Source organism: Camelus ferus, chromosome 8 (genome assembly GCF_009834535.1).
Source record: "Camelus ferus isolate YT-003-E chromosome 8, BCGSAC_Cfer_1.0, whole genome shotgun sequence".
Taxonomy (NCBI): domain Eukaryota; kingdom Metazoa; phylum Chordata; class Mammalia; order Artiodactyla; family Camelidae; genus Camelus; species Camelus ferus.
Genome location: NC_045703.1, coordinates 60922752 through 60943792, shown reverse-complemented (window position 1 = coordinate 60943792; position 21041 = coordinate 60922752). Strand labels below are relative to the sequence as shown.

General features: G+C 40.9%; 1 protein-coding gene across 1 annotated transcript in view; it reads right to left on the bottom strand.

Moving 5' to 3' along the window:
* Positions 1-21041, bottom strand: part of AKAP12 (A-kinase anchoring protein 12) — a 92128-nt gene that overhangs the window by 51000 nt on the left and 20087 nt on the right. The gene's annotated exons all lie outside the window — the stretch shown is intronic.

Below are 21041 nucleotides of genomic sequence, written 5' to 3'. Positions count from 1 at the left end.
AACAAGTTAGCTTTAAGATGCTGTGTCTTAAACATGAAACTACTCCACCACAAGGACAGTCCAACTCTGAGATGCAGAAATAAAACCTTATAAGAACATCAGTGTCAAAATTATCTTTTAAAGTTTTCTTTAAGATCCTACAAAATTACCGTTAATTCTGTAAAGTGTGACAATAATGTGGTTATGTTATTCTATAAAGTCCTCAACTGTTAGAGGTATATAATGATGGATCTACAGATGACGTATCTTGTATTTGTTTGAAAATAGGCAAATAAAATTTAAAAATTTAAATTAGATAAAATCAGATCAGTAAAATGTTGAGTACAGTTAAAGCTGGGTGAAGGGCACATGGTGTTTGTTGTATTCGTCTCCACTTTTATATGTGTTTTGAAATTTTCCAGAGTTAAAAGAAAACATAGTTTTCTTTAGTGAAGATTTTCAGACTTAAAATTTAGGGTACAGTCAGTAAAAATCTATATAGTCAAGAAAATCTCAAAGCAGCTGACAAAATTTCAAAATTTTTATGTTTTCAACAGTAAAGTGTTTCACCCCTTGGGAATGATCTAATTTCCAATTAGCTCAAGATATATAGTGAGCAGTGCTAAGGCAATTCTTCAGTAATAAGAAAGATGTATTTCTAGTCCATGAATTTAAAAAAGATTAAAGGCAATCCACCAAAGAAAAATGAGAACTTTTAAACTTGCAAAGCTTTTCAGAGAGAGAGACTACGAACTACTTATCAAGTTTCAGAGGTACTGTCAAAATGTCAAGCCGAAAGCTCTCCCAAGCCACATGAAATTGAGAAGAGTATGTCCTCCCGGTCAGGAGGGCTTTTAGTGACCTCTAAAAATAAGAAGTCCTTGTCACTAAGAAACTGGCCATTAGAGATCTCCGATTCCAATTTTCCCCCTCAAAGAGATGGCAGCCCTCCTATAAGTGTAGGAGCAGTTCTAGCTCTTCAAATACTGATGATGCCCTGAAGCCTCTGATCATTAAATAAAACCTCTGCTTGTTTTTAATTTCATGTTACTTCTTCCCACTCATATATTCAGTAAAACAAAACCACCAAATGGAAATATCCCACCCTCTTACACTGTTGTTGGTGGGAATGTAAATCGGTGCAGCCATTATGAAGGACAGTATGGAGGCTCCTTTAAAAACTAAAGATAAACTTACAATATGATCCAGCAATCCCACTCTTGGACATATATCTGGAGAAAAATGTAATTCAAAAAGACACATGCACTCCAATGTTCACAGCAGCACTATTTACAACTGCCAAGACATGGAAACAACCCAAATGTCCATTGACAGATGACTGTGTAAAGATGTGGTGTAAAGATACAATGAAATACTACTCAGCCATAAAAAAGAATAAAATAATGCCATTTGCAGCAACATGGATGGACTTGGAGATTGTCATTCTAAGTGAAGTAAAAAAGAGAAAGAAAAATACCATGATATCATTTGTGAAATCTAAAAAAAAAGACACATAAGAACTTACTTATAAAACAGAAACAGACTCACAGACATAGAGAACAAAGTCATGGTTACCAGAGGGTAAAGGGGGTGAGAAGGAATAAATTGGAAGTTTGAAACTGGCACTTTCTGGGGAGTGATGGAAGTGTTAGCTATCTTGATTGTAGTGGTGGTTTCATAGCTGTACATATCTATCAAAATTCATCAAATCGTACATCTGAAATATGTGTAGTTTACTGTACAGGAATAATACTGCAATAAAAGTGTTAAAAAACAAACAAATAAAAAACCCTCCAAAAAAAAAAAAAGCAGAACAGAAATATCCCCTTACTGCTTGGTGACATTAAACATGAGTGAATTAACTCAAAGGACCATCTCATCACCATGTCATCACCATCACCCAGCGTCAGCACAGTCACACTTCTCTCCAGCCCTCAACAATGAACACTCAGGAACAGCTGTCTGACCCTCCGCTACCACTTTATCCTGCTGCTCTCTACTTAGAAATCTGACTTAGAGTCCACAGTGCTGTTCAACTAGACAACAGCCCCCACCATGGCCAGAAGCCAAAAAGCCACATTTAACCAAGTTCATCTTTAATTGGCTTAGAGCAGTTCTGTGTTGCTGCAATGTATTTAATTAATTTAATTTAATCCAAGTGGAAAAAATTCCAATGTTCAGAATGCAAAGATTAGTTTTATTTCACTTTTGAAATTGCATTGTTCCTTACTTATGGAAAGTTTCTGCAACAATCTTTGCACAGCATATAAGCTTGTGGGTCCCTAAATGCCACCTGGTAAAGGGTATACATACCAGATAGTCTCTGGTCATTGTCACAAATCACTAATTTTCCTGTTTCTCTTAAGTTTGGGGTAAAATTTGTGAAAATCACTTAGCAAGTTTAAGGAAGAATAACACAAACTCACTCCTAGACATGAGAAAGCATGAAAACTAGGAAAGAGACACACTAAAATCACAAGTTTGCTTTTAGCACGCAAAATGAACTTTCAACTCAATGGAATGTTCCTACTCAAATAGTCAAACGGTTGAGTGTCTTAGAAAATAATATACCTCATATTGTTTACATAAATTCCAAAGGACATGGCCACTACAGGTGAACTCATTTTATTAGAAGAGTTGTCTACAAATTAGGCCTCTAAATCTCAAAGATCAGCATTTTTCAAACTGGTATCCAAGAATATCAATATTCCAGATGTATCAAATAAACACGTACCAGGCTTCTCTCACTAGTGTTCTGGGCTCAAAGCAGCGTGGGAAACCCTGATCTAGACAAAGTTAAGCAGATTTATTTAGAGTTTAGAGACTCTTTAATGTGCACTCTGAACCAGTAAGGAGGAGATGGGTACAGCATTTTCTAGAATGACTTGCCCATGGAACCCTTTTTGAACCACATCTATTAACATCCGCCATAACTAAAGACACCAAGATAAATGCAGTATGTTTTAATACACAACACTTCAGTCAAATATTCCCCTATGTGAAAAAGTTTGAGTTGTTTTAAAAAGTATTAAAACTCCTGGGTTCTCTGGGAAAGTATGTGAAAGAAAACAAAGAGCTCTAAATCTGGTGAGGTAGGAGATCAACCATGCTGATTTCAGGCAAAGGGAATTTACAAGATCTCCGTTTGAGATGAAGGAAATAAAAAGCACCACCGACCAACTACAGCAATTCACTGCATGGAGATGGTCCAGCACGTGAAATGCCTACTTGTACTGCTCGGAGCCTCCACAAGATTTAGGGCTGAATCCATCCTACTTAGGATGCTTGATACACACAACTTAAGAAACCTGTGAATTTTAGGCCGAGTCTCTGAATCACCAGCATCCTCCTCTATATGGAAACTGTGCCCAGGAATTCCAGGCCATGGGGCATCCCTAGTGGTCCCCACATCACGTGTGCCACCTCTACTCGGGTGGCTGTGCTAACACTGGTTAAGAACCACTCCTCAGCCTCAAAGAATCAGAAACGATCTCTAAGGGTAGAACCTGAGGAACTGTATCCTTTTGTCCCCTCATTTGCCTTAAACCCAGAAAAATTCAATTCTACCTTATTATGTTGAATCAATAGTACATTCCGTCTAACATCTTATTCAAGTGAACCACGGATGAACTGCGGTGTCCAATTGGGGGGAAGGACTAACCATAAGCCACCCAACAATTCAAAACATTCTCACGTTAGGACAGGGAACCAGCCCCACGCAAGTTACTTACTCCCTTCTTAAGCTTCAAAGCATGCCGAAGTTCCCTGTTTAACAGAAAAGTGAGCACCTGTTGTCTGCTGGTTGGTTGTTTGACTGTGGGCCCCAGTGGGATGAGGCTCTACAGAGCTTTTCAAGTTAGACATCTCAGGATACAGACCCTGAAAGCTATTCTAGGATTATGGCACAGAGCACGAATGTCTAAGACAGTTACTTTCCTCCCTTCTGAGCTGTTGCACCTACAAGATGTTCGGGGCAGCTCAACTGCCATCTTGACTTCAGAGGTCCTGGCAGATCCCAGGCGCAAAATAAGCAAAATACTACTACAAAGAAAACAATTAAAATGAGTAGCCTAAAAACACAAGACTGAAGTTTTGAAACATTTCTGACAATTCTCATGTCTGGTTCCTTTTGAGCCCCTGCACCAGTAAATTCATACTACTTTTATTCGTGGTAGATTTAGAAATCAAGATTCCAGTTCCCACTCAATGCCTAAACACTGTGTCATAGTTCAGTCTTTACTCTCTCATTAAGTGGCTGCTTCTCTTCAAGAGGTCTGCATTTGGTAGTAAAATAATTACATCCATCAGTCCTTGCCTAGGAACTGATAATACTAAATGTTTTGAAATCCACTGCATGCCGTAGAAAGGCTAAATAGTTTCTGAGCCTGACAGATAAACAAATTTGACGAAGAAGGAAACCAGCGCCATCAAGTAAAGTTTAGATCTGAGGGTTCAAAAAATATTAGTTGCTGGTATTACTTCTTTTATATCAAAGATGTGTTCCTAAAACACAAGCATCAGAAAGTTCCCCATAGAAGGGGTCAGTTATAAAAATGTACGGATCCCAACGTTGTATAATAAGCTCCAATAGCCAAAACAAGACGCATGTCAGGGACTGAGGGAGGGTCCAGTGGCAGAGGCCCACCATCACCTGTGTACAGGAGAGAAGGCAGAGATGGGAAAGGGGGAAAACGCAAGAGGGCCTCTTACAAGCCCTTTTCCTATTCTGAGAAGTTTACTTGCTGGTCTCTTTCAAGCAGTCCGAGGCAGCAAGCATCACCTCCCTCTGCAGGTTCCACAACATGGTGATGATTACAACAGGGAAGAGAAGTTTACTCCAAACTTGGCCCAACACAGACAACATGCAGTTTAATTACAAATATGACTGAGAGCGCTGTCAGAGTTAAACCACACACATTATCAGTATGCAAATTTAGTGGCTGCACTGCTTTTCAACCACACTGCTTAAAATGACTGCTGATTTAAAAATAATAATAATAGCAAAAACCAGTTGGAGAGAGAGTGTATTGATCACACTGTTGCTACTTCAGTTCTAAGTCTGTGATCTATTTGATTGAAAAAGAAAACAAGCCATGTTGCTTGTCTTATTTTCAATAAAATGAATTTAATTTGCAAAGATGGCCCATCTAAGAGAATGTGATTTAACCGAGAATCAACAATTGCTATCCTATAATGTTCTACTCCAAATATTTCTAACACAGTCACTGGAAAAGCTGAGACACAGAAGAGAAGAGCTGCAAATTGCTCATCCACCATGAGCCGTGCTGTGTTTGCTAAGAGCATCTATTGCTTCCTAGGCTGAATTCAAAACTGGTTTTCAATTGATTAAATGTCTGCCTCACATCTGCTGCTTTCTGAAGCCCGCTAAGCAGGGGGTTCCACTGCCAGAACCTCCCCTGCCTGGAGCTTTTAGGCTAGAAGGCACTCAGCAAGGAAGCAAGGGGAGGGGCCCGCCAGCGGCCTAGAGAGCTATGTTAAGCCATCCCGAGGGACGTCCAGAAATGCCTCCTTCTACGTGAAAAGACTAAAGAAAGTTTCCTATACACCATGGCATGGATTATTTAATAAAGTTATTAAACATTTAGCTCTGATAATGGGCTCGAAGATGCCACTTTGGAGGAATCCATTTAGGGTTTGTGGATGGTTAATGGCAGAATTAAAATGATAAATTGAAATGTGTCTCTCTGACGCGTGTGCTCAGCTCTGTACTCCCTGGAATTCAGACGGCCTGCTGCATACCAGAGTAAGTGACGTGGACCCAGGCCTGCAGCAACTCGAACACAGCCAGTGTTGATCACTAAGTCTGGTCAGAGAAGACAAGGCCTTTGTCCAGGCCCACGGATTCATAAAAGGCAGGTGAAGGCAGGACCCTTCCCTTAACTGGTAGAAATGCTACAAAGCGTCTCTGGATCCACACAGCGCAGTGCAGTAAATGAAAGGTGGGCATTACAAGCAGACACATGGGGAGGGAATCCCAGATCAGCCTCTATTAGCCCTGAGCTTTTAGGCTAGAATACCTTCCCCATCCTCTGAGCCTGTTTCTTCACCTAGAAATCAGGGATCATACATTGCAGAGTTGTCGTCGGGGCCACACCCCCAACCCAACAAGGCCAGCATCTCTGGGAATGGGATCCAGGTATCAGCAGTTTCCAAAGCTCCCTGGTGATTCCAGTGGGCAGCTACTGTCCCAGGAGCATAATACTGACCGAAGGAACCTGACCACTAGTGAATGGGACACTGGATTTGGTTATTTGCAGCAAGTGAAATCCGGATCTCAAAAGGAAAGCAAGTCAGAATGCAGGGAAGTTTACAGGAGGTTAAGTTTCCACACACACGGGGGGGGGGGGGGGGACTATCCACGCAGGGAGGTTCAGAGGGACTGGCCAGAGTAACTTCTAAAGAAGGGGACAGGAAGTCCCTTGCTAACGGGAGACGGGGAGGAAAAAACAAGATACTGGTGAAGGTTGGGAGTCACCACTGGGAGGAAGAGGAGAGGCAGGTGGCACTTGGTGAGAAGAGTGAGGAGTGCAAAGTGAACTTGAGGCCTTGGTGCCAGGGACCAGTGTGCCTGGCCTGAGACTGTCCCCAGGCAGCACTTAGCGTCCTGGATTTGAGGGGGAGAAGAGGGCTGGTGGGGGGATGCAATGAGACTGCGGGAACGCTGCTTCTCCGTGACGTCCAGCCCGAAACTTGGCTCAGAGTGGGTCCAGCCCTCCTGGGGGTGCTCAGCCCCCTCCCAGATACTGCCTGTCGTTTCTGTCACCCAAATGGCCCTGAGCAGGCTACTGGAACTCAGCAGGGAAAGAACGCCATAATAGTAGGTCTTCCTAAGCATTACTAGGTGCTAAGATCATTTTTTTCCATAAAGAAATAGAGTCTATTCTAAGAACAGGATGATGGTGGTCAGTACATTTCTTCAGTCTCAACGGTAGGCTTCCAAACAATCTTGTTCAGATGCCTCTTCCCAAAACGCTCCTCCTAGACAATTGAAAGCATGTTAAAAGCGAATAAAAGCAAAATACAGTGTGGCGGGGGGAGGGTAGAGCTCAGCGGTAGAGGGCATGCTTAGCGTGCATGAGGTCCTGGGCTCAATCCCCAGTACCCCCATTAACATAAATAAACAAACAAACCTAATTACCTCCTCCCCTGGGGGAAAAAAAAAGAAGCAAAACAGAAACAAAACTGAAGGAAACCCTAAACACACTAGTCATCACGTTATCTAAGGAGTGGAGAGTCACAATCCAGATTACCCAGCAGACATCTCTGCAAATTAAGCATCTCTCAGTCTTTGCTTTGAATGAGCTGAAAGGCAAGCCTATTATGAAAACCACACGAGGGAAAGTGACATCGGGCAGCCCCACTGCCCTCCCCTTATAAAATCATCCTGGCCACAGTATCTATACTCAACAGCCCTGAGCTTCCTTTCTCCAGAAAACTCTAGGCTGGCCTAGGCTGTATGAAGGAAGTCGTTCTGAGAGACAAATATTTACACTGCACATATACCCACTTTCTCATCAGGATCTAACTCTACCCGAGGGAAAGGAGACAGTGTTTCTAAAGAAGCAGACATTGTACAGAGCCTTTCCACTGGCAAAGCCCCGAAAATACCACATCTACTACAAGGTATTTGGAGGGCTTTTTGTTGGTTTGGTTGTTTTTTGCCATCAAATCTGTTCCCTCACATTTCTGCTTCTAGCACAAACAAGTGGTCACAATATTCACAAAAATATAAGCAAACTCTCTAAAAACATCATCTAATCAAAAATGCATGCACAGCCTAGCCAAACATCATCGTGAATCTGCAGAGGAACTTAAAGCCGTGTAACCATCTCTCTCTCAGCATTCGGGGTGGAGAATATCAGCTTGAGCCTCTTAATCTGAACTCAAAAAAAAAGTCCCACGTCTAGTTAAAAAAAAAATCCAGCAAAAAATACAAGCCTAGGAGGAGAAAGCACTCACAGGAGGCATGTAATTATTACTTGAGTAAGTGATCTTATACAAGTGCATTTCCCATTAAAAAAGGAACCCATTAACCTAATTCATAAATCACACATTATATCCGTCAAAATAGCTTTTAGAGCTGCCAGCTATTACAGAGAACATCTAATAATGCCATTAATACTTTAATTTTTTTTTTTTTTGCTTTATCAGTAATACAGTGGGATGCAGAGTGGGCCTCATTCCCCACATAAACACACTCAAGGAATCTGTCCTGACTCAGGAGGCAGAAGGCATTAATTTGGGAGAAACTCACTGTTCTTCATTCTGAATGGGGATGGGTGCAGTGAGGGGCAATTCAGATGAATCCCAAACCCAACAAAAATATGAATTAAATATTTCAGGATATCTCTGTCATCCTGAGTTATAACTACCAACTTTAGAATAGCACTTTTAGCACCTATTGTTTGAAAAGTCAGTTTGAATAGTGTGTTCCTAATTTTTTTTGTGTGTAGGGGGAGGTAATTAGGTTTATTTATTTATTTATTTTTAATGGAGGTGCTGGGGATTGAACTCAGACCTTGTGTATGCTAGGCATGCACTCTACCACTGAGCTATATCCTCCCCTCCTAATTTTTTTTTAACCTAATAAAATATATGTACCCCTATCTGGGTTGGCTTCGTCACTCCAACAACTGTGGTGTCTTGACCAAGTCAACAGCGGCAGTTTTGGTTCTTGTGTGATTATTTTGTTCCATAAAATGTAAGCCCTGACCTCCTTTGAGCTCTGAGCTCTAACCTTCTCTGAACCAGATCGTATTCAGGACTCTTAGTCAAGAGGAACAAATTACTCCTCTTGGAGACCTGGACAGACGGAGAGTAGAAAGGGGCTTATTTTACCCCAAGTGCTTCAATAAATGACAATGAGCATCTAAATGGAGGTGGCTGATTCCTTAACCACTTGGCAAAAGACCTGGAAGCTAAGTAAATGATTTCTGGAAGTATAGACGTTAATCGCTGGCAGAATAGCTCCAATGCTCCCATCTGAGTGACTAGAGAGGGAAAGCTCCTTTGGTTTTGTTTTTTAAAAATGCAAGCAACCCCTTGTCTAACTAGGGGTGGGGGCTCCTCACGAAGCAACGAGGGCTTCTGGGAAGTGCCTCACCGATGCTGCCATTGATCTTGAACCTTGAGAGCCAGCGAGGGAGAAGCTATTTGGGTATCAGGACAGAGAGCTGGGCAGGCAGGTGCCAGCCTTCCCTGCTGACTTTATTTGAAATACAAACAAAATCCCTTCAACTATATGCAATTCCTACAGCAAGTTTGCTTCTCCAGGGAAGAGGGCTGCGTCTAAACAGGGTCCCATCAGCGACCCTCTCTCAAAATTGCCTTTCTTCATCGTCTTTAAATTACAGCCTACAAAAGATGCCCATATTATACATGTGAATGATCACAACGCCTTTGCTCCTTCTGGACCAAATGCTGACCTACATGAAATGATTTGCTTTAAATTCATAGCATACAAAAGTTATCTTAGAAACTGGAGAACATATTTGGCCTTTTTCATCACATGCACTGTCCAAATGACTTCCCCTCTCCCCTACAGCTCATCCAAAGGATAAACCATAATACTTTGAATATTTTTCTGTTTTCTGTACATAATCCACTAACCACCCCCCACAACCTTTTGCATGAAACATTTTTTCCCTAAAAAATTATGACTGGAGAAGTTACTGTTAAAAAAAAAAAAAAGAACTTTTGATTGTTTTAATACTCATTTGTCTCAAACCTGCACATCATTCTTCTAAAAATACAACCTCTTTTTGTCTTTTCCATAAATTCTCCATTTAAGATGGGAAGCCCTCTGGTAATCAGTAGTTTGAAAAAGCCACACACAGAGAATGAAATGACACTTTCTCTGATGGGTGTGATCACCTCCTGACAAGGAAAAACTAGTTCAATGGTAAACAATAATGTGAATCACTGGCAAGACAGGAAAATATTACTCGGTATCTATTTATATAATAGTGGGGAAAATCGTCTTGAGATTGGAAAGTTTTTATATCAATTAAGTTAGCATACATCCTATAAAATTGTTGCTAGTTACTGTGTCTGGAGAGTAGGAGATAACATTTGGCTTTAATATGCAAGTTTTTATGATGGAACAGTCTTATTTGATCCTAACAGACTCCCCTCTCTGTGGCTTCATGAATTACGTTCTTTACAGTAATTATTCTTAATATAAAGTCACAGAATCTGGTAACTCAGACCACTACACACTCCTATGTTGCATGGCAGTCTCTGGACAGACTTCCTAAGTTCACTATGCAAAAGTCTCTGTATTAGTCTGCTCGAGCTGCTATGACAAAATAACACAGACTGGGTGGTTTAAACAACAGAAAGGTATTTCTCATGGTTCTGGAGGTTGGGGAGTCCAAGGATCAAGGTCCCAGATAATCTGATTTCCAGTGAAGGCCAGCTCCTTAACTTGTAGATGGCCACTTCTTCCTGTGTGTGCTCATAGGCTGAAGTGAGAGGGAGGAAAAGTCAGAACGAGGGGAGCGCCCCCTGGTATCCCTCCTCGTAAGGACACAAATCCTTTCATGCTCTGCTCTGTGACCTCACTCATCCTCCATTACTTCTCTCCAAACTCAGGGGGGTCAGGGCTTCGGCATGTGAATTTGGCAGCGGGGGAGGGGTGGGCACAACTTGTGCATAGCAGGAGGTAATCATGGGACTCCATCAAGCTATCCACGTCAGATTTGCATGCTTCCCTGGATGTAAGTGGACCTTAGGCAAACAAATCTAGAAACCCCCCCAAACCATTCATCTGGCTGCACAGTGGACATGGGAATGGAGGCCAAGAAGAGAGGCAGGGAGGCTGCCGCTGCACCCAGTGCAGAGCTGGAGGCAGGAGGGGACCCTGGGGACGGGAAGGGTCAACCTGAGACAAATTTTGAAGATGAAGTCGACAGGACCTGCCAATGGAAAAATGCCAGATTTGAGGCTGGGTTATGTTAGCGACAGTTCCTGAGTTTAGGAAAGCACTTGTCCCTGTTCATTGCTTAAAACCCTAAGCTTTTCTGTATACTGACTCTCTCTCTCTCTCTCTCTCTCTCTCTCACAAACACACACACACACACACACACACACACACACACACATTCTCTGAGCCAGAATACCTAGTCTTGACCAGAGGCCCTAGCTGCATGGTTCCTGAATCTCTAGGTGCCTGTCTCCGCACTGGTAGAAAGAGGATTTACGAGTTTATGTGTACAAAGTGCTTAGGACAGCGCCTGACACATAGCACTCACTCAGTTAACATTAGCTATTATCAGTATTACGAAGAACAAATCAAAATCATTGTTTTTGCTACCCTTTCCCTCTATTTCGCCAGCCAGCAGTTCAGTCATGTCTTTTCTTGATACTGCTTTTTTCTCAGGAGAGGAATAGTATCTCAGGTGTGAGAGCCTAGAAACTTGGGGATCGTCTGGGGCTTTTCTGTTTCTCATCCACCCCCTTGTCCATGTTCCATTAAGTGCCATCATTTCTGATGTCTTCAGGGCTGTCTATACCCATCCCTTGACTCCTGCCCTAGCTCAGGCTTCAAGGTTTCACGTCTGATTTAACGCGATATCCTAAGAGCTGATCTCCCCGACTCTGGGTAGCTCTCTGACTCAATCTGCCATGCTGGTCTCCTTTAGTCTTAAGGTGTAACTCCCCAGCCTCCTTATCTAAGAGCCTCCACTTTTCCGTGATCTCCCACTGCCCTCTTCCCTAAGGCCTCCGTTCTGGGCTAACCAGGAAGAAATTCTCAGCGTTTGTCACCAGTCACCTCTGAACCTTTGCACAACGCAGGCTATGCTGTGGGAAGCTTTCAAGGGCTAAGCCAAGATAAAAAATCTAAACTCCAAGAGGGTGGGGACACACCCAGCACCTTTCATATAATACTTCTTAGGTAAATAATTACTGAATTCAGGTGTGACTAGCTTGAACAAAAGCTGGAGGTAGACAGCAGGGAATGGATCAAGTCAACAGACAAGAGGCAAACAGGAAAAATCGATGACATCAAAGAATCCTTAGGAGCCATGACGACACCACCGGCCCCAGGCCAGAGAGCCTCTCACTTTAGAGAATCCTGGCCCTCTTCGGGCCCTTCCCTTCCCCCTACAGGAGCCTAGAGGAAAAACCTACCTGAGGTGACCATCCCCCTTGCCCTGGGACTCAAGATTGTGGAGTTGCCAGCGCACCCCAAGGCCAGAGGGCCGGCCACAGGGTGTTTGTTGTGGTGGATGTTGGAGGGTAGAACAGAGTTGGACAGCAGGTGGACAGTCACATCCCTAGTGCTGAAGGCCCTGCCCCTCAAGGGCAGCCAGGGAGTGGGAAGAGGGCAGGCTGGAGGCCGACCCTGCCTGCATCACCACTTTCTAGCAGGAAAGGTCTAGGGGTCTAAGAATTCTAACCTCAGATCTGGCCTTTGAGATCATTTCGTGGAGGTTTCTTTGCCAAGATAAGAGGATACGGCGTTTCATTTAGTAATGTATTAGCTTGATTAGTAGTTTTAAAATATCTTGACACGTGGTACATGTGTCTACATTTGTATTCTTGCCCTGGGCCCTGCAGACGTTAGGGGTGGGTCCATAGGAGCACCAAATCGGGGTTCTGACCAATCCAAGACCTAAAGGGAAAAACCCAGCCTGCTCCGTTAGAGTCAGCCCAGTGGGGTGAAGAGCACAGTGTTTGGGAGCCAGACGTCCAGGATTCCAACCCAGACTCCACTCTCTGGAGCTGGGTGGCCTTAGGCAAGCCGCGTCACTAGTCAGCCCAAGCCTCAGTTTCCTTGTCTGTAAAATGGGGCTAAGAGTACCTACACCTCAAAAGGGTTTTGAGAGAATTACATGACTTAATATTTGTTAAGTGCCTGCAACAACCCCTGGAACATAGTAAACACACTGTGTGAAGAAAAGTTAGGAACCACAGGAAACTGGGTTCTAACTGTACACAGAATGCTTTACTCACAAAACCCCAGACTTAAAATTCTCTGGTATCATCAGGACAAAATGGGTTAAGTCAGGTCTAGGGTCTTGGCCTGGAAATCCAATTCCTATGTGTAGGAAACTTCGAAGGGAAGACACTTTCAGTAACTTAACTCACTAAAAAAAATTTGGAAAAAAATTGTTCGTTGAAGGACTGCGTGCAAATGTGAAAATATAAACCATGAGCTTCGAAGCATATACTACGGCCCCAATAGATAAAATGGGCCACGAATACTGTTCCTAACACGAAATTAAATCAGAGAATCAACACATGGAAATACATCCATCTGCTCCAATAAAGTAAAGGAATGCAAAACCCAAAGCAAATTTAAGATACCATCCTTCATCTGTCAAAGTAAACTCTCCCAATACCAGTGATGTGGCAGGAAAATCTGAGGACATTTTTCCCCCCAGTGGCATCAAAATTAGCATCACTTGTGAAAGTATACTCTTAACAACCAAGACAAATCTTGAGTAAGTGGCAGACGGGAGATTCAAATCCATATCTTTTTTTTTTAATTGAGGTATAGTCAGTTTACAATGCTGTGTCCTTATCTTGACGACAAAACATCTGCTCTTTCCACTGGTAATGAAACCTGGAAGGCTACCCCAAGGAAACAACAGAAGGGGGGCACAGAATCAAAGCCACTCTCTGCAGAATGAAAATCAGCTGTCAGCGTGTTCACTGGCAAATAAAAAGAACGACTTCCTTAACTGTAATAATTTTTTTAAATGACATGGAAACACAAGGAATTCTACAAGGGAAAGCAAAATGGGAGTCTTTCAAGCTAACTGCAGCTCAATAAAAATTCGTACACTTGGAACCTTAAATTATGGATTAAATAGATCCAAATTTAAAATGCATATGCCAAAATGGGGGTGGATGGGAGTGTTCTGATTATTTTGTAAAGTATCTGATATTATAGTATTGGGTATTTGTTGTTTGTTTTGGGAGGGAGAGGTGGTTAGTTTCCTTTATTTACTTACTAATTTCTTTAATGAACCCAAGACATCATTCATGCATGCTAAGCACAGGCTTACCACTGAGCTAACCCTCCTGATATTATAATATTTTTAAGAAGGAAGGAGACAGACTACAACTATGAAACATTAGGGCCTGAAGTGTTCCTCTCCAAGATCATCCACAACAGTCTCTCCATTATGCTGCTGAGAACCAAGCCCTGGAAGAATGCTATTTGTCCAAGGTCACAGACCTCATTCGGAATAGAAACCACACTAAAAAATTCTCAGCTTCCGGGCCACTGTTCCTATCTCCCTCTCTATCTCTACTTTTTTTTTAAGATAATATTTTAATAAGATACTACCAGGGAATACAATCTTTTAAAACACTAGAATAATAACACGCCTTCCCAAGCGTTAGAACAACATCTTGGATGTGCACACTCTAGGCCACTGAAGCATACAGCCTGTAAGACGCTCAAGGTTTGCTGTTCTCAACTTCAAAATTCCTTTACATCCACTACCACTGTTTGTTTAAAAATTTCTTCAGGGAACGTTAGAAGATAGCAACGAGGTAAGTTTTCATGACCAACACTTCTAAGCTCATGGCCCTAAGCTAAGTCATGAAGCAGACACTATCCTAATGATCTTACTGGTGTAACTGCAGCACCGTAACGTCACCGCAGAGACACATGATCTCCAACACCAGTGTGTACAAGGACTGGACTTCTCCTAGACCCGGAGTCCAACCGGATTTATGATGTTTCTTTGCTAACAATAAATGGCACTTGCATTCTCCCTCATCGTGAGTCTATCCATATTCACACATCATAGGCCCCAAGGTTACCTTCAACATGGAAATTAGTATGAAATTAATTCATGAACTTTTCAAATACTATCCGAGGTGATACATTTTCATCATTGTAGATTTTAAATGAAATATGAAAGAGGGACAGCATCTATGACCCCCCTTTCACAGCTATAAGAGAAATGCTTCTTCCCTCCTAGAAACACACACGCACACGCACACGCACACGCACACGCACACGCACACACACTCACCCTTATTAGCTATTCCCTAAGGAACTGAAAAGGGAAGGCTTAATATGTCTCCTATATTCCAATGATTAATGCTTTATTCAATATTAGGAAAAACACCAGTGCCAAGTGAACCAATACAGTTGAAAAAAGTAAATTCTTACAAAATCCACACATTACTCCTAAAATCTGTTCCTCTGCATATTCTTACTAGCATTTAAAATGCCTTTTATATCTGTTCAAAAAGAACAGAAGGGAAAAGCTGAAAAGGACGTGGGATTTATAGCCCTGTTAAAATACAGTACACTGAAGAAAATGCTTAAGTAGGCAATAATCTGCTTGCAGGTTAAGCCTCATTTTATTAAGGAAAGAAACTGGTTACTTTCAAGACCTAAGAGTTAAACTCATTCAATAAATACCTATTGAACGTCTATTACTTATCAAGCATCAAATTTTGAGTTAAAGAAATTTAACAAGGATGTTTTCAAACTATTTCAGTTCTACAAAGCTGTCCTGTCGTAAGCATCTAGACACTTAGAAGCTATATGCCATGTCCTCTTTGCATCCATTTTGCATTTTAAAAACTCTTCTTAAAGAGGAGTAGATCCAGAAATTGAGTTTTATCTGTCTGGGTGTGGTTATCTTAGGAGCACCACCCTCAAAGAGAAAATCCAGGCTTTCTCTTAAATTAGGAACATACACATTGCTGAGTAAAGCATTCCCGTCTATGTAACATTTATAACTGACAAATGGTTCTTGCAGCCCCATCGATTAATAACTGCTCAGACATTTGCTCAACATCTCCATCTGCTCCAGTGGAAATCTGGAGCCCCCGTGTACAGAACCCACCTTGAAACAGCTGCAGAAGTAATTACCCCTAGGAAAAGACAGATTCATTTTCTTCTGTATCTTCGTGATTTTATAAGTCGCTGTATTTGTTTTTGGGTTTGTTTGTTTTCTTGTTCACTAGATGATCAAGAGCAAGATTTGTTGAAAATGGCTTGAGTATGTGCCTGAGCAAATGCACACGCAAAGAATTCCACCTCCAAACTGCCAAATAAAAGGCAATCTTTTGGCATCAATCCATGAAAGATAATCTTTTAAAGGACAGATCCCTTGTATTCTTACTAAAGAGGTAAATTGACAAAAACAGACAGACACAGCGATTGGCTATCTATAGCTTTCAAAAAAAAGATAGGATTGTGATAAAACACAACTGGCAATTTCCTAGGGGGAAAAAGGTAAAATAAAGTAAGTAAAATGAGTTCCTCCAAATCTTGGATCTCCCGGTGCATTGTGCTCCTGGAGCCACGCCCAGCCCTGCTGGCTTCCCTTTGTGTGAGGCACCGGGAGTCTCTGTCCACAGGGAGAGGCACTGCAGTGACTGTCAGGCACGCTCGGAGCCGGAGGGAACCGGAGCTGGGAGGGAACTGTATACCTTCTCCAGCCCGGACTGCTGACAAAGCTAACTCGGTTTCATAAGCCATCCTTTCTCAGTTCCACTAAAGCCCCAAACAAGAAGAGAAACATGCAATCCAAGGCATTGGCACCTATGAAAATGTCTTAATACTTTCAAACATGAAACAAACACTTGGAGGAAGAAATTTACATTTTCAATTCCTTCTTGGCTCTACTAGCAAGCTTCTGCAACAATGACTAACCACCAGAACACCAGGCTATGAAAATGAACTGTTACAGCTGTAGCTTCACTACATTTAAATTTTGTGCAAGATTTTAAAAAGTGTTCGGGGAACAGGGAAGGTTTGGGAAAAAAAACAAACAAACAAGATTTGTTGTTCTACACAGAAAATTGGATTTCAAGGCCTCTTTAGGCTCAACACAGCCATCATGGCATTTATACACAAAATTTCAGTCTGATCAATTTGTTAGACCAAGACAAATGGTCAGGGGTGTCATTGATTAATAATTATGTTCAATCTAATTTTTAGCCTTCACTAGCTATTTTCTTTCTGCAAAGATGAATGTTAAACACTTATAAGCCCAGTCTAGATGTCCAGATAATTAGAAGAGCTTTCCAAGTCAATGAGCCATTCTATTGGTTTAATCTGGATAAAGTCACTCAACAAAAATAAGAAAGAAGCAGCCCTTCTGCGATCCCACACTGGAGTGGAAAATACAAACGCACAACTTGCAGGCAGACAACAAAATGCAGGTGATCTTTTTGAGACCGATGGCAGGAAAATAATGAAAACCTTTCTCCTTCCAGTGATAGTCATCGTAAAAGATTTCTTGATTTTAACATTCAGATTACTAAATCAATATAAAACATATAAAGTATTCTGATAAAATGGACATCATTCTTCAAGGGTTACTCAACATCCTGAACTCAGGAAACCTCAGATTTGACACGAGGGACACTATGCAGTTCTAAGTTCTCTCATATGTGAAACCGCTGCCCTCACCAGCGTCTTCCAGGCCCAGCAAGGTAAGGATGGTTTAGGTACCCTCACTGCGATGCTCAAAAGGGCGGTTAGGGCGACCTGCCAGCATCATCGCTTGACTACATATGGACCAAACAGGTTTATGAGAACTGGCTTAGAATTCTTACCACCATTTTCCACTGTTTCTATGGACCTGAGTTTATGAGGTTTTGTTTTTTTTTTTTTTTCTGTGAAGTTAGAAACTATAAAATTATGACACGGCACCAAGCATTCCTTTTTTCGAAGAATATGCAAAAGAGATAATGGCTGTGAACCTGGAATTTCCATTTTTTCCCTCTGCTATTTTTTAATCTTTCTATAATTTCTAATTTCCATATTTATAATGTGTAGAGATCCTTACTGGTCATGCACAGAACTTTTATTGTTTTGTTTTATAATTTACAACTTCCTTCAGGGAAAAAATAAATGAACATTTCTGACAAAAGATTTCTGATCCACTCTAATGAAATTAAGACTGATTATTCTAGTCAACTGCTTCCCTGCCACCTTTCCCATCCCTGCTCCCCCAACATCACCACTCACACCCAAGTGACCCTCAGGGGGTGACAACCACCTTGATCCCATTCTTTTAACCAGTCTAACAATAATTATCTAACCATTCTCTTGTTGTATTAAATGCCCCTAACAAGAAGAGTCTTTGAATTGGCCTGCTAGAGGTCTCCCTTCCGTATGGTAAGTTTGAAATAAAAATTGGAAATAGCTGGGGGAGGGTATAGTTCAAGTGGTAGAGCACATGCTTACCATGCACAAGGTCCTGGGTTCAATCCCCAGTATCTCCTCTAAAAAATAAATAAATAAAGCCTAATTGCCTGCCCCACAGGGAAAGAAAAGGAAATATGCTCATAACATTATTATTGGGGAATTTTTTTTTAACTTTAAGGGGAAAACAAAGGGAGAGAAGGCAAAAAGGGGAAAAAAAAAAAAAAAAAGGAAAAGCTCTTCTCTACAGAAGAATGCCAGATGTAGAAATGTAGAAAGAATGATGGATGAGAACATTACCATTTTGCATCCCCCAAGGTGATTCAGCGAGGATCATCAATGGAAGCTAAAACATTGTTTGGCAACAGAATAATCAGCGTTAAACTCTCATATTATCTCATAGGGAAAAGCATACCTTCTAATGAAGAGATATGGTGGGGAACCTTAATCAAACTCAAACTCAGCATCACATATAATGGGGCAGCTATGACTCCCACTGTGATGTAATAGTAAGTACTCAGTATCACATACATACATTCTTGCTAAGAACGTTCAGCCAGAATCTAATCATACAAAAACAAATCTGACTATTCTACTGTCCAAGGAACTAGCCAGGGCTCTTCATGATAATAAATCCCACAAAAAAGCAAAAAGGCCAGAAAGGTGTCTAGCTTGAGAGATTAAAAGAAACATAACTGAATGCAATTTGGAAACTTTGATTAGATCCTGGATCCAATTTTTTTAAATGCAGGTATAAAACACATTTAAGGAATAGCAAGAGTTCGAATGTGGACTCTATTAGATGATGTCATTAAATTTATGTTAAATTTCTCAAATGTGATAATGATACTGCGGTTAAACAGAAGACGGCAGGAATTTATTTTTAGGAGACAGTACAAAGCTCTTTAGGAGTGAAGTATTTTGTTGTCTGGAAGAGTTCAACAACTGTAGAAAAGGATACAAACAAGAGAAGGAAAGCAAATCTGGTAAATGTGGATGCCTGGTGAATTTTATAGAAAAAACTGTTTCTGTGTATTTGGTGAGAAATATATTTAACCAACAGAATTCTCACTGCCTCCTCATCATGGAAACATTTTATTATTCTAGCAACTCCCCCATCTAGAAAGAGTATTTCTTACCTATTAAGTCAGGATTTTAAGAGCCATTTTTCAGAAGCCAGAAATGCATACGCTTTAATTGCCAAAGGTGCACAATGCATGTATTCTTGGATCCTTTGAGCTGTTTGTTGTATACACACTCATTTCAGAAGGCATCTTTAATTTTTAGCTTTACTTGGAGTGGATGTGTAAGAATACCAGATACATTTTCCTAGGGCAGTCTACCGAGGCAATAGAAGTACAAGCGAAAATAAACAAATGGGACCTAATTAAACTTGTAAGCTTTTGCACAGCAAAGGAAACCATAAACAAAACAAGACAGCCAACAGAAAGGGAGAAAATATCTACAAATGATGTGACTGACAAAGGCTTAATTTTCAGAATATACAAACAGCTCATACAACTCAATAAGAACAACAAAAAACAACCCAAATCAAAAATGGGCAGAAGACCTAAACAAATATACCTCCAATGAAGACATACAAATGGCCAATAGGCACATGAAAAAATTCTCAATAGCGTATTTATCACAGAAATGCAAATCAAAATTACAATGAGGTATCACCTCACACCAGTTGGAATGGCATCATTTAAAAAGTCTACAAATGATAAATGCTGGAGAGGATGTGAAGAAAAGAGAACTCTCCTACACTGTTGGTGGGAATGTAATTTGGTGCAGCTACTATGGAAAACAGTATGGAGATTCCTTAAAAAACTAAAAATAGACTTATGATATGATCCAACAATCCCACTCCTGGACGTATATCTGGAGGAAACTCTAAATTTGAAAAGATACATGTACCTCAATATTCATAGCTACACTGTACACAATAGCAAAGACATGGAAACAACCTAAATGTTCTTCAACAGATGACTGGATAAATAAGTTGTAGTATATGTATACACTGGAACACTACTCAGCCATAAAAAAAGAATAAAATAATGCCATTTGCAGCAACATGGATAGACCTGGAGATTGTCATACTAAGCTAGAAAGAGAAAGAAAAATACTATATGACATCACTTTTATGTGGAATCTAAAAAAGGGCACAAATGAACTTATTTACAAAACAGAAAGAGACTCACAGACTTATGGTTACCAGAGGGGAAGGGAGGTGTGGATGGATAAATTGGGAATTTGGGATTTGCAGATATAAACTACTATATATAAAATAGGTAAACAGCAAGTTTATACTTTTTAGCACAGGGAACTATATTCAATATCTTGTAATAGCCTATAATGAAAAAGATTATGAAAAGAAATATAATCTATATATGTATAAATGAATCACTATGCTGCACACCAGAAATTAACACAACATTGTAAACCAACTATACTTCAATTTGGAAAAAAAAAGAATATCAGATATTTAGTTCGCCAAAAACAAACTGGATCAACACCACCAGCCATCAGGAAAATGCAAATCAAAACCACAACAGGATACCACTTCACATCCACTTGGATGACTGTAGTCATGGGGACAGATAATGAGTGTCGGGGAAGATGTGGAGAAATTAGAAACCCTTTAGACTGCTGGTGGGGAAGTAAAATGGTGCAGCTGCTTTGGAAATCAGTCTGCTAATTCCTCAAAAGGTTAAATGTAGAGTTAACATACAATCCAGCAATTCTGCTCCTAGGCAAATATTCTGAAAACATATGTCTAGGCAAAAACTTGTACACTAATGTTCAAGGCAGTATTATTTATAATAGCCAAAAAGTGGAAACAACCCAAATGTCCATCAACTGATTCATGGATAAATAAAATGCAGAGTATATCCACACAATGCAA